The sequence below is a fragment of the Athene noctua genome, chromosome 23 (assembly GCF_965140245.1).
Source record: "Athene noctua chromosome 23, bAthNoc1.hap1.1, whole genome shotgun sequence".
In the NCBI taxonomy this organism is placed as follows: domain Eukaryota; kingdom Metazoa; phylum Chordata; class Aves; order Strigiformes; family Strigidae; genus Athene; species Athene noctua.
Window position 1 is genome coordinate 6,588,298 of NC_134059.1, and position 12,317 is coordinate 6,600,614.

Sequence of the window (12,317 nt, forward strand, 5' to 3'; positions counted from 1 at the left end):
CACTCAGAGGGAACCAGGCGTTCAAGGAGAGTAACTCGCTTTTTTTTAAAAAAGCCCTGCTTTTTGGTTTTGTTTTTCTTTTTCTTTTTTTTTTTTTTACTCCCCCCCCCTTCCTTCTTTCTGCTCGAGAATTACTCACAGTATGAAGAGTTTCTTGTTTTGTTTGGTTTTACTAATCTATTCATGCCTTGTAATTGCGTGGATTGTATGTAAATGGATTCCATGCTATGGGAAGCTTGTGACCTGGCCCCTGGACATTATTCATGGTAGATGACTGCTTAAAATCACATGGCGTGCGTGCATGTGAGGGAGACAGACTATATGTGCTTATAGAGAGAGATCTAGACATTAGAGTGGTATCTAACTGCTCTAACAATAGCTGAACAGAACCCTGAGCTAAGAAAAAATTGAATGCTTTTATTCATCCATCCAGCCCTCAAGAAGCCTCAGAAAGTAACAGCCTCCCTTAAACATCTGCATCAACAAATACCATTCTTTGTGTGAACACTCATGAGCAGAGGATAGGAAAAACGAGACAAGAATGCAGTCGACAAAACCAGCTGTTCTTAAATTAATATTTGCAAAAGCTTGGGCCAGTTCTTCAGCCAACAGGTCATCAAAAGGCTTGTACCGGTTTGTACTATTTAAAGATCTGGCCCTCTGTTTTGCAATGTATTGATCCAGCTCTACTAGTTGCCGAAGCGTTAAAACGATCTAATTATTTTTAATCTTCACAGGGTCCCTCCTTTGAGCACCTTTGTACCGCTCAAGGTCAAAAATCCCATTTCCATGTCACATTTCAGCTTGGATCAGCAGGATAGTCTTGTTTTCACTGTGAGCAGCTGTTCCCTCCCAAAGTTTGCTGAACGACTCACCCTACATAGGAAAAGCAGAGAAGCACCTGCATTTGTTGTCACTTGAACTGATGAGAACTCCCTCACTGGGGTGGCTGACAAGGAGAAATGACACTGCTGTTTCCTGAAAAATTTTACTGGACTCCAGATGCAACTAGGAACTCACTAAAAAAACCTCAAAACAAACCCAACAAAAAATGCTGAAGAGCTAGGCTATGACCTAAGTTGGTAAAGCGCCAGAGTCCAAATTTGGGTGGGGAGAACTGCTCCTGATTTCTAGTCAGGGAAGTTCACAAGCGATTAAATACCTGTTAGTGCTGCTTTTTCTTTTTTTTCTTCCCTCTTTTGCACTGGAGCGTATGACCCTCGCTAGGTGGATTCCCAAATGCTGTGCCTGCACTGAGCTCGAGGAGCTCGCCTTTGCAGGGCTCAGTGGTTAGACTAGCAGCATGAACTTGAGTTTCCAATCTATTCCTGGTTCTGACTCACTGTGTGATCTCGGTTCAGGCGCAGGCAGTCAGTTTTAACACAGAAATTGCAGGCTGTGGTGGTGGGTGCTCCTGGGCTGTCACTACGAGGAGGCTCTGCTCGTTTCTCTGAAGGCCACAGCGTGCTGGCACTGTTTCAACGGGCCGGGAGTTCTGCGAAGCTTTGCGACTCAGAGAGGAAAACAGCAGCTCCACGTATCATCTGTACTAACAGGAGACAGGGCGTAGAAAGTCTCATTTGTTGCTCTCAAGAGTCATGAGCTAGATGAACGTTTACAGTTCTGTACCCGTACGAAAGAGCTGTATCTCCTGGAGACAGATGGGGGTTGCTCAGAAGTGGTCCAGACCAGAGGCAGGGGAACTTATTAACAGGCAGATGGCATTTTCTTGATTTACCAGACAGAAAGTGGGTTTAACTATGGCTAAGAGTGGATTAGGACAACTGATAACTCTGCTCCATCAAATACTAGTTCATTCATACTTTGCTTATATTCCTAGTACCTATGACCCTTTAAATTGAGGCATCATAAAAGTGAGGTGCTACTCAAACATTTCACCCTTCCCATCTCTCCCCTCATTTTCCCTTTAATCAACCAGTGATAACAATATTTACGCACTCTGACAAGCACTTGGCAACTTGTTGACAGAGGCTCCGGTTGGTGCGATGTATCTTTACTGCAACAATCTCTTCTAATTCCAGCCAGACACTCTGCCCCTCAGTGGAAAGCATTTGCAGGTAAAACACAGCTCTAGTTCCTCCCCTTCAGCAGGGCATTGTTACACTTTGCTCAAAGCACGCCTTCATCTCACCTGCCTTCTGCTGTACAGGAATAGCTCCGTGCTGAACTTCTGCGTCCTGTACTAGTTCCTGGTACAAGGAGTGCTGAGGGAACCCTGAGCTATGTGGTTTTCTTTTGCACAACTTTTGTCCCTTCCTCTCCACAATGCCACTGCTTACATTTACTGCCTCCTGCTCATTCATGATGATTCTTTGGGACAAGGCCATGTTTTTTCCTAAGCAAGGTACCAGTCCTGTGTAGATGCAGAAGAAAATAAAAATGAGCAAAAATGACTCCCTTCTGGAGGAGCAAGCACTGGAAGTTACAGCCAGAGACGTACACAAGAGAGACTGAGGTGGCAGCGCATCAGGGATGGCACTTGCATAGCTGTGAGTGAGCACAAATTTGAGTTTCATGGTCCCCAACACAGCAGGGACAGCTGCAGGGGCAGCTTTTCCCCTCCACCCTCTCACCAGCTCATGCATCCGTGCATCATTTGAGTGCCGATTTCCAAAACAGCAGTGCTTGCCCACAGGGCCTCAGCCGAGGCCTTCCACCATCATTTCGTAACCGTTACCAGAGGGTAAGAAGGCACATGTCACCACGAGAAGTAAAATACAGCCACACACTGGTGGAGCTTCCACTCCTCCCTGCTCAGGCCCTCCCGCCTTCCACTGCAGCGTTACAGACCTCGCATCTACCAGACAACAACTCCCCACAAGTGGGCAAGACCAAAAGACCAGGCGTTTCCTGAGCCTTCTTATGTGCTCCTGTAACTCACCTGCCAACCAACCAAGGATTTCAGAGCACATCATACACTTTGCTGTTGCAGGGCTCCACACTGACAGCTACTGAGGATCCCAGCCCTAGCTCCCAGCAGCACGCTGCCAAGGGCCCGGTGGGATCTTTTGTGGGATCAGCGGCTCCAAAAATTTCGACCATATACCTAAACATGGCAATAAGAGCCTGACGTTGTTTATGCTACTGGTTTCAGTAGATCCAGCCCTGGGCTTATAAATGGATTTAATAATTTTGTTGAAGTAGGACTAGAAGGTTTAGAACATTGCAGGATTGAGCCATCATGGGAATCTGAAAATGAGATTAATTTATCAAAAGGGGGAAATACGGAGTCAACTGCCATCTCAGCTGCTCATGCCTGATTAGATCACAGCGCAGATTTGCCCTGGTCTTATCTAAATCTCATGTACCCGGCCAAGTGGAGCTCATGGTATCAGCTAGAATATTGACAGGGGTTAGGCACCGTCGCATGCAGCAAATAAAACAAGGAGCCAGAGAGCAGGAGACCATCTCAGCTTTACCCTGGGCTCAGACTCTTCTGCTACAGCTACGCAGAGAGAGAATGCACAATCCCGATCTCCTCTACAGACCTTAATCTTGCTGCACAGAGGGATTTCACGGCTGCTCTGATTTACTCTGGAAGCTACCACAGCCCCAGACTGGCCAAAGGTAGCTTTAAAACCCATTCTGTGCTTAATTTACAGAAAACACAAGTCCTGAACTTGATTGCAGACTTGTCTGCTGACTCACAATGCAAACCTTTCGCTCTCTGCGAGCAGAAAATAAACCCTTCCTCAGCACCCCACCCAAGGAGGTTAGGAGTGACTATTTACAGAGCACTCAGATACCGAGGTGGAAAAGTGTTGGAGAAATGCAAAGCAGAAATACACTTTGGTGGCGCTTAGTGCTGTTGTCTGGAGAACAAAGGTGGGAATTCATGGTGAAGATTTGGGGCTTTTAGAAGGATCTTTCCTGAAAAGCTGACAGCCTCTCGTGCCAGTTGGGAGGGATGCTGCCAGAAGATGAACTTTGTATAATTCTGCCTAATGCACCTTTAAAGAGAAAAAGCCACTAGAACAAACAAAAGCAGCGCCCGGCTGTGCTGGCTGTTTATACTTGAGGTAGCCAGAGCAGGCGGCTGCACTTTAGGGCTTATCTTCACTCTCTTTCTAAACAGGAAATGTATTTTTGTCTCAAGCATTTCAGGAGAAGCCACCAGGCTAAAACTTTCAGAATGTGGGCTGCCAAAAATGAGCATTTCAACTCCCTCACAAGACCTGAGACAAGGTGGGTGGGTCCCCAGAACAGCAGGGGCATCGCCTCGAACCACGAGAGGAACTTTGCAGGGCCGGGACACCAGCTCTGCTGTGCACCAGGGCTCCTCCATCACATCAGCTGTAGGAAAATCACGGGATGTAAGCAGGGCTACCACATCAGCTCTCGTGCTTGCAAAAACTGCTACAGTCAGAGTAATTGAAGAGGGAGAATGCGGGGCAGGGAAACTACAGAAATTGCCTTTTCCCTGGCAATGGGGGTTCCTTGGTAGAGGCAATGCCTCTGGTGGGAGCAATGCCAGCCTGGAAGGTGCCCGCTCCTGAAGACTGAAGAACAGCACACGATCCTGCTTCCTCTCCGACAGCAAAGCTGCAACATCCTACAGGTTTACTACCTCCTTGCTTAGCACCGTTATCCCCAACTAATGGTGCCAACAGCTGGTTTTCTCTGGGTAAAACTGCAGGGAAGATACTATCAGCACTACACTGTTTTTGCACGATTTGTAGCGCCTCCAGTTTTGCCATAAGTTCCACAATATTTAGTCTCAAAGCACTGGGAGAGTCGTGGATTCAGTGAGGTGGGTTTTCTTTGTTGTTTTTTCTTTTGGAAAAGATCAATTTCCACATCTTTTGGTTGTAGAGAAAAGCCTGGAAACGTGATTGGCCATAAACTGCCAAAACCAAAAGGCAATTACTATTTTTTTTTTTTTTTCATTGGGAGTCTCAAGACTTAAACAATCTCGTGATTTCTGAGACTCTGCAAAGCCTGTCTCATACTGCAAAGGCTGGGTTTGGTTAGAGAGATTTTGTTTGGTAGGGAGATGGGGTCACTGTGTACCACTTACTGGATTCCAAGGCCTTTACAGCCAAGCAAACAAACTTGCTCCCTCATCAAAATCCATATTGATACTGGAACGGCTCCCACTGTTTGCTGCTTAGCGTCAACTTTACTGTCCCTGCAGGCGATGCAGAAATAAAGAAGCTGTCCGTGAAACTGCGCGTATGCGAGCGTTGCTAAACCGGGTTTGAAATCTGGGCATATCTGCTATATTTACAGAGTGCAGGACAAACATTTTAGCATTCCCCCTGCTGTTCCCTGGGCTGCATTCTTAACCTCTGCCTCTTCTAGCCAACCTCCTTTCCCCGTACACAGCATGACGTGCTCAGTTGCCTTCCCTGCCTTTCAGAACGTCGCCAGAGTTTTGAACTGTGCCACCCGCCAAGCGAGCTGTGGCTGCCCCTTGCCCGGCCAGGAGGAAACTGCAGAACCTGGCAGGGAGGGCTGTCCTTGCTACCAATGTACAAGGACAAACAGCCAACCACAACACCAGCACAAAATCCAGACAGCTTCACTTAGGGGAAGTTTGAGAGGAACTGAACAACAGCTCTGCTGAATCCTCTTCCCTCCGTTGTTGCTTTGCTTTTTTTTTTTTGGTGCTGTCACCTCCGGTAAGCAGGTAAGCACAAATTTCCCCTGTGTGAAAAGGCAGCGCAGCTCTGTTTCAGTCCCCTGCCTGAGAGCAGCCACAGACTCCAGGAGTGAGGCTCCAGCTCTCTGAACCTCTGGCTACTTCGAACTTTAATCCTTAGCATTGCACAGCCCCCCCTTCCCCGCCTCTTTAACCCTCTGCACCCCAAGGACAGCCAGGCCCCACTTAGGAAGGCCACTGTAAAGTTAAAGATCACTTTGCACCACCTTACTCTACAACCTAGAGCACATCTCTAATACCACTCAGCCTCTCCTCCCCTAATCTATCACTCCTCAAGCACCTCAGTCCTACAAATGATGCAGGAAAGAATTTACGGGCCAGTATCTTCAGCAACAGCCTGGCAGATGCCACGTTAGGAAGGATCCCACTGTCCTCTGATATAGCTCAAGCTTCCCCCACCATCCTGCCCTCTTCCCTCCCCCTCTTACCCCAAGGGGGGAAATTTTATTTCACTGGAGCCCAGAGTCACATTGTCATGGGGCAAAACAGACAACTCTGGTGTCGGTTTGTGATTTCCAGCTCGAAGGATAAGATTTGTGGGTCTTCCTTGTGAAACAGCCTATTTTGATTCAAATCTGGTGGAAGAAAGCTGCCTACAGTCTGAGCTCGTTCCCACCCTGCACGTTTGGTACCTGCAACTTAAAGCTACTCTGTGCCTTGCTGCCCTTTAGTTCTGCTAAGCTAGAGACAAAGCGACGGATTTCTTTCTGGTTCGGGTGCCAAGGAAACTGTCAGCTCCCATTCAGTCTCCAAGCCATTCCCTGCAACACATTTACTCAGCCGCTTGCAAAGGCTGCGCCCCGTGAGCCACCCAGCCCATTTCCCAGGGCAGCCTCAGCAGCACGCGCTGGCCAGGGCAGCCTGGGACGTTAAGGGGGTAACAGATGAAACCAGGGGCCCTGGTATGCAGGAGGCTGATGGCCTTGACTGAACAATAATTCACTAATACAAGTCCCTCTTGAACAAGGACAACTAGATGAAAAAGCAGGTCTTGCGGATTGTTCCAGCTGAGGGCCTTTTCACTACTTAAAGGAAATCCTACTTATTTGCAAAGCGACATTAAAAATTCCATTTCCTTGAATAAAGCAAGGCCCAAGCGATGAGAAATGCCGCCTTTGACGATGAATCCAAACCCCTCTCCAGGCAGTACCTAATGCCACAGCACTCAGCTCACACTGGAGGTGTCCCAAGACTCGGACACTGCCCTTGGCTTTTCTGCCCCACTCTAATATTTTTCTTCCCACCTCTGGTGCTCTCACGTAGTCACAACGCCTCCAGCCGATGTCCTTAGCTTCTGCACCAGCAAGCCCTGCTGCTCGCATGACAGTTCTTAGCTTTGCCAGAGAGTTTTGTGGAGAACTTGGGAGTCAGTTCCTTCAGAGTCGTTCTTTGGCTCCATCACAGGCTGGCACACCCCTGCAGATATCCCAACAGAAAACAAAAAAGGTGGTCCTAGGCCTAGATCTTGACATCACAGGAGGAGATAGGACAGATGGGGGTAAAACAAACAAGAAGGAAGCAAGTTTGCCCACCTGGTGGCCTACAGGAAGAATCACCTCTCCAGCAGAGGAACGGGTACCTTCTAGCCAAGAAAGTCAGATTGCCCGAGTGAAACACGCCACGTTCAGACAGCACTCGTGCTTCTCATCGCTGCCAACTGACCTGCAAGACCCTGGCTGGTACCACAGCAGCCACGCAGACACCCCCATGCCCGTAGGGGACACACCACGCGCCGATACAAACCCACTCCCCAGCCTTCAGCCTGCCACGCTGAACCAGGCCTGAGCTCCAGCCTGACCGAGCTGTAGGAAATGATATATGTCTAAATATAAATTTTACAGTGTGAGATCAGACTCCATCTGTGAGCTGAGGAACTATGCATTGTGGTGGATACTGCCAGAATGGAGAGATTTCCAGGGGTATTTGCTCCAGCAGCTCAGCTGTGAAGAGCAGTAGTAAAGAAGGCAGAGAACTGCCACAATTCATCGTTACTGGATGAAGCAGGAAACCTGAAATAGAAAATAACTATATTTACAGAAACCACCCCAACCATATTCGCTGAAAAATAAGTTTCTTGTCAAACCAGCTGATTAATTATCTATGAAACTTTACAAGATTTAAATTTCCCTTTTCTTGACTATTTTTATTACACAATTGAAGGGCAGATATATGCTTCAGGTAAACAACGTGCACCCTGTTTATAGCACACGGTGCAAATATTTCCCAGCATGTTTATTCTGAAATACTTGTATTGTACAGACAGGAAGTGATTGCAGAAGGCAGACACCCAAGCTGTGCTCCTTTCCAAAGCACTGGGTGGAAGCGGCCGTTAGATAAACTGGATGATGAATCCTGCCTTAGCGGAACTGAGATACTAGAGATGGAGAGGAATGAGGCCATACACCTGTCTGCGAAGAAACACGAAAGTGATCCTGTAGGACTGGGAGAACCTTGATTCTTTTTCATTAATTAAAAGAAAGGGATCATCAAAAGAATAATAAGAGAGTTTTCCATTCAAATCTCACCATGACAGACCAGGGCAAACATGGCGATCTCATTTGCTTACCATCATCCCAGGTTTTTGTGTCTTCATAGGTCTTGCCCTTCGCTCCCTTTAATCTCTCTAAAAGCTGTTTTTCTTTCTGTGTCACATTTCTCTAGAATTTTTATTACTGTTCACGGTACTGGGAGTCAGGAAGGAGGTATGCTAGAACCAGCCAAGGCATCAGCTCCTTTGCTTCTGCTATTCCCAAACAAAATAATAAAAAAAAAAATTAACAGTGAGCACGCATTGATGACTCTGTAATTCACCTAATCAGCCTCACTATTGTAAATCCTAGGGATGACTTTGACCTGAATGTTAAAAATTGTTCCATGGTGAACCCCACCAGATATTAGTATTGACAATTCTGTGTCGCTCCCAGCCCCAGCAGCTCCAGACTTACTAAGGGGTCACTGACATTCAACAAATCACTTGTTTAACAAAGGAAGAATGGAAGAATCGCCTGGGGTCAAGACACACAAACATCACTGGAGACTTTCCCCAGCAGTGGTCCTAGACAGAGTCCCCCCTTTTTCCATATGGTAGAGTGAGTGCTCAAATCTGATGTAATGAGCACTGTCAGAATGGGATCAACTACAGAGGGCAATCTATTACCCCCCCTTATTCCCTTTTTTTTTTTTTTTAAGGAGCTGAGAAACCTCTTCTGGAGTGGACTTAGCTGTCACTTGCCTTAATTTTTATAGGGGAATTTTTCTCTTGTAGAAGCCTAAATGTAAGAGCTGGAAAAGATCAGCCAGCCTCGCCACCAGAATTAACACAGCGCTGCTGGTTGCCATGCCTCCCCTACAGCAGGGCAGCTCAGAAGTCACCAGCTGATAGGCCACGGCCACTTCTCTGTAAAATTCAGAAGGAACATCTTCAAGTGCTCCAGCTGTGTTCAGGGACAAGACCCATGCTGAGAGGTGCACATGATTCAGACAGCAACTGAGTCAGCTTCATGAGGACAAGTCTCCTTGAGGTTCTTCCTCTTTTTCCTGACTTTTATACCGCATTTCTCAACTTTTCCACCACATGACCCCCAGCTACAAAGAAAGAGAGCAGCTTTTCTCTCATTCAGTTGTAGCAAAAGGGTACGGCTGCAGGGGTCTGAACATTAAGTCTGCTCCTCAGTTAGGTGGAGAAGATTCCCAAGAACACAAGTAATTTGTTTCAACTGCCTTTCTCCTTTTATATTATTTTTATTTTTTTACTGTCACAGTAACTTCAGATATATTCCAGCAAGAAACGTGCTTGCAATTAGCAGCAGGCTGAGCCCAAGTTTATTATCAGGGCTCACTACACACCAGGACAAACTTGTGTCTACCCTAACAAGATTTTAACCTGCAAGCACAGCCTCCTCGAGCAGATGCAGCATGTGCCCAGACATGGCATTTCCCAGCCCTTCCTTGTTGTAGGTCCATGTACTTTAGAGAACAGCCTGGAGATCAAAGTCAGTTTTGAGAAACGTTATGGTATCAGTGAGGAAAAGGAGGTGGCAGCTTTTTTTTTTTTTTTTTAAAGTATGTCATGCCAACAGCTATTCTGCCAGTGCTGCCAGATAGACCAGGTTTATGTTTAAAGCTTGGCTATTCGTTTTGGTGTCAGCAACACCTTCAAGCGTTTAAAATCTTGGGAATGTTTAATTAGTACAGCGTTCTACATTCAGATAACACCTTTTTCTTGTTGGGTTTGCACTAAAATGACTAAATGTGCATGGAGAAGCATTCCCTACAGCCTACTTCCCATGCTGCACTCGCTGGGCACACTGGTCACAGTTGCTCTTTCCAGCCATCTACATAAAGTTGTACCAGGGGAACAATACTAAGAGGCAGAGAGCTACCCTTCGGCCAGCCGGACGTGCCAGGGGTAAGGGAGATGGTTTCTTCTCCCTACGTTGTCTTAGGGTCCAAGCTGTAACACAGCTTGGGCCCCTTTTAAAGCTGACTTCATAGCTGTCCTCCTCACCTACCCTCAGCACAGCCGTCCAGCAGAGACCTGGCCAGCAGAAGGCAGAGCCCATGAATTTAAAGCAGACAAAGACGTATTTCTGGAAAGAAACAAATATCCAACAAGCTCACCATAGATCTGAGCCAAGAGAGCAATATTTAGCACTCACATAACAATTCTCTTTTTCAAAGTGATCTATTCACGTTAAGAATATTTATGTGAGCATTTAATTGTCTTGGGAAAATGAAATATAAGAGGTAAGATAAATTATTAAACTCTGCAACTTGGCCTTTGACACTTCAAAGCCCTTGGTGGTGTGGGGAGATGGAGATGCAAGAGTGAGAACAAGGACTTGCACCCAAGGATATTTTCTTTTTCCTTCTGGCACCCTTGCTCAACAAAAGAAGGAAATGGGAAAAATGTTTAAAAAGCCATTTAAGTGGTATTACGCATTTAAAGGTGCAAAAACAGTTCAATATGAATGAGACTGAAAGAACCTGAGTCACTTCCAAATATGAGACCTAGTTTGATTTTGAGAAATGTGTCACGTATTAGTTTAAAACTAATGTACTGAACCGTTTCTGGGAACAGAAAGAACTGTTTCAAACGCAATATCATAATCAGCAGTGAAGTAAAAGGGAAAGAAAAAAGCCAGTTCAGAGAAAAAGAAATGATGGCTTTATGTAATAAATAGGATTATACTCAAACTATTCCTTCCCTTCATTCGTTTCTCAGGAAGTGAAGCAGAAACACAGCACATGCTTTAGGAGAGACTACAATAATATCCTCTTTATAAAACATTCAGAAGACCATTTAGCCAAAAAGAAAAAAAAAAAAAAACAAGCAGAAAGAGACAATTGTAAAAAAAAAAAAAAAAAAATCAGTACTAACTTCATCTCACAGAGGGACAGTTCTCAGACATAAAACACTCCAATTAATCAAAAATGTTTAAAAATGTTTGTAATGAACAAAGCTAACAGACCCCACTGTTAAGGAAAGCCACTAATTGATAATGCTAACTGAAACCTCCTAACAAGGCCAGCTGCTTAGTTAGAAATGCTTAAGGAAAAAAGATAAGTGTGACAACAGGAAATTTATTGCTGCTGGAACTGTTATCTTATCTACTCAAAACACAAATGTTATTCAATCTGAAAGACATGAGATTATTCAAATAAAATACCAGCCTCTCTTCAAACTGCAGAATTCGCAAGTGAATACAAAGCAAACCCTTGAATAGAAAACAAAACTTATAATTTTGAAGGGTAAATGAAGTAGTATTGAAGAGACAGAATAGGAAACGGCTTTGACTTTGTGCAAGATTGTTTTCATTTGTTGTCCATCAAAAAACATGCAGACGCAGGAGACCAAACTGCAACCGCAGTTTAAGGCCAAGGGCTGAATTTGACCTAAAGACTTTAATTCAGCATTAATTTTAAAAAAGGAGCTATCTCTTGCTGCTCTTTTCATTCACGGGGAGAGAGTGCATTCCAATGCTTGCCCACAGTGGGATAACAGCACCTGAACTTGACCTGCATCTATGGAAAGAGGAAAAAAAAAAACAAACCAACCAACCCAAAACACACAAAACCATTTCCTGGTCTACATAAAACTCTGAAGCTGGAGATGTGTGTTAGCCCAGGATGTGGTTATGAACTAACAAGCAGCACTCCCGGATCAAATTCAAGTGTAACGTATCGCACGTTACAGACGTTTAGCGCTTTTCAATCAATGCACAAGGAACAGACACCTTTCAGAGCTCTGCGTTCTCCTTACCCTGCACCCCCGGGACAGCCTTTGTACCATCTCCACAGGAGTTTGGGTTATTAGTGATAACTTCCTATATTTGATTTATCACGTTGCATGGTACGTAGACCCCCAATACCAGTGAAAGAAGTAAAAAAAAAAATAAAATCTGTTCACTTTGTGCTTTGCTGCGTCAAAACTATACATAAAAATATGCTTTTAAAGTACAGGGAATTCACAGGGAAGTATCTCCATTTCCACAATTTTTTGAGGCTTCCTTCAACATGAAAGATGGGGAAGAACAGAACAGCAGCTCTTAAATCGACCTTTGTCCCATTTACTTACTCTTTCAAGCCACCTATAGAGCCCATAGCAGAAAAATGTCTGTACTGCAGAAAACAG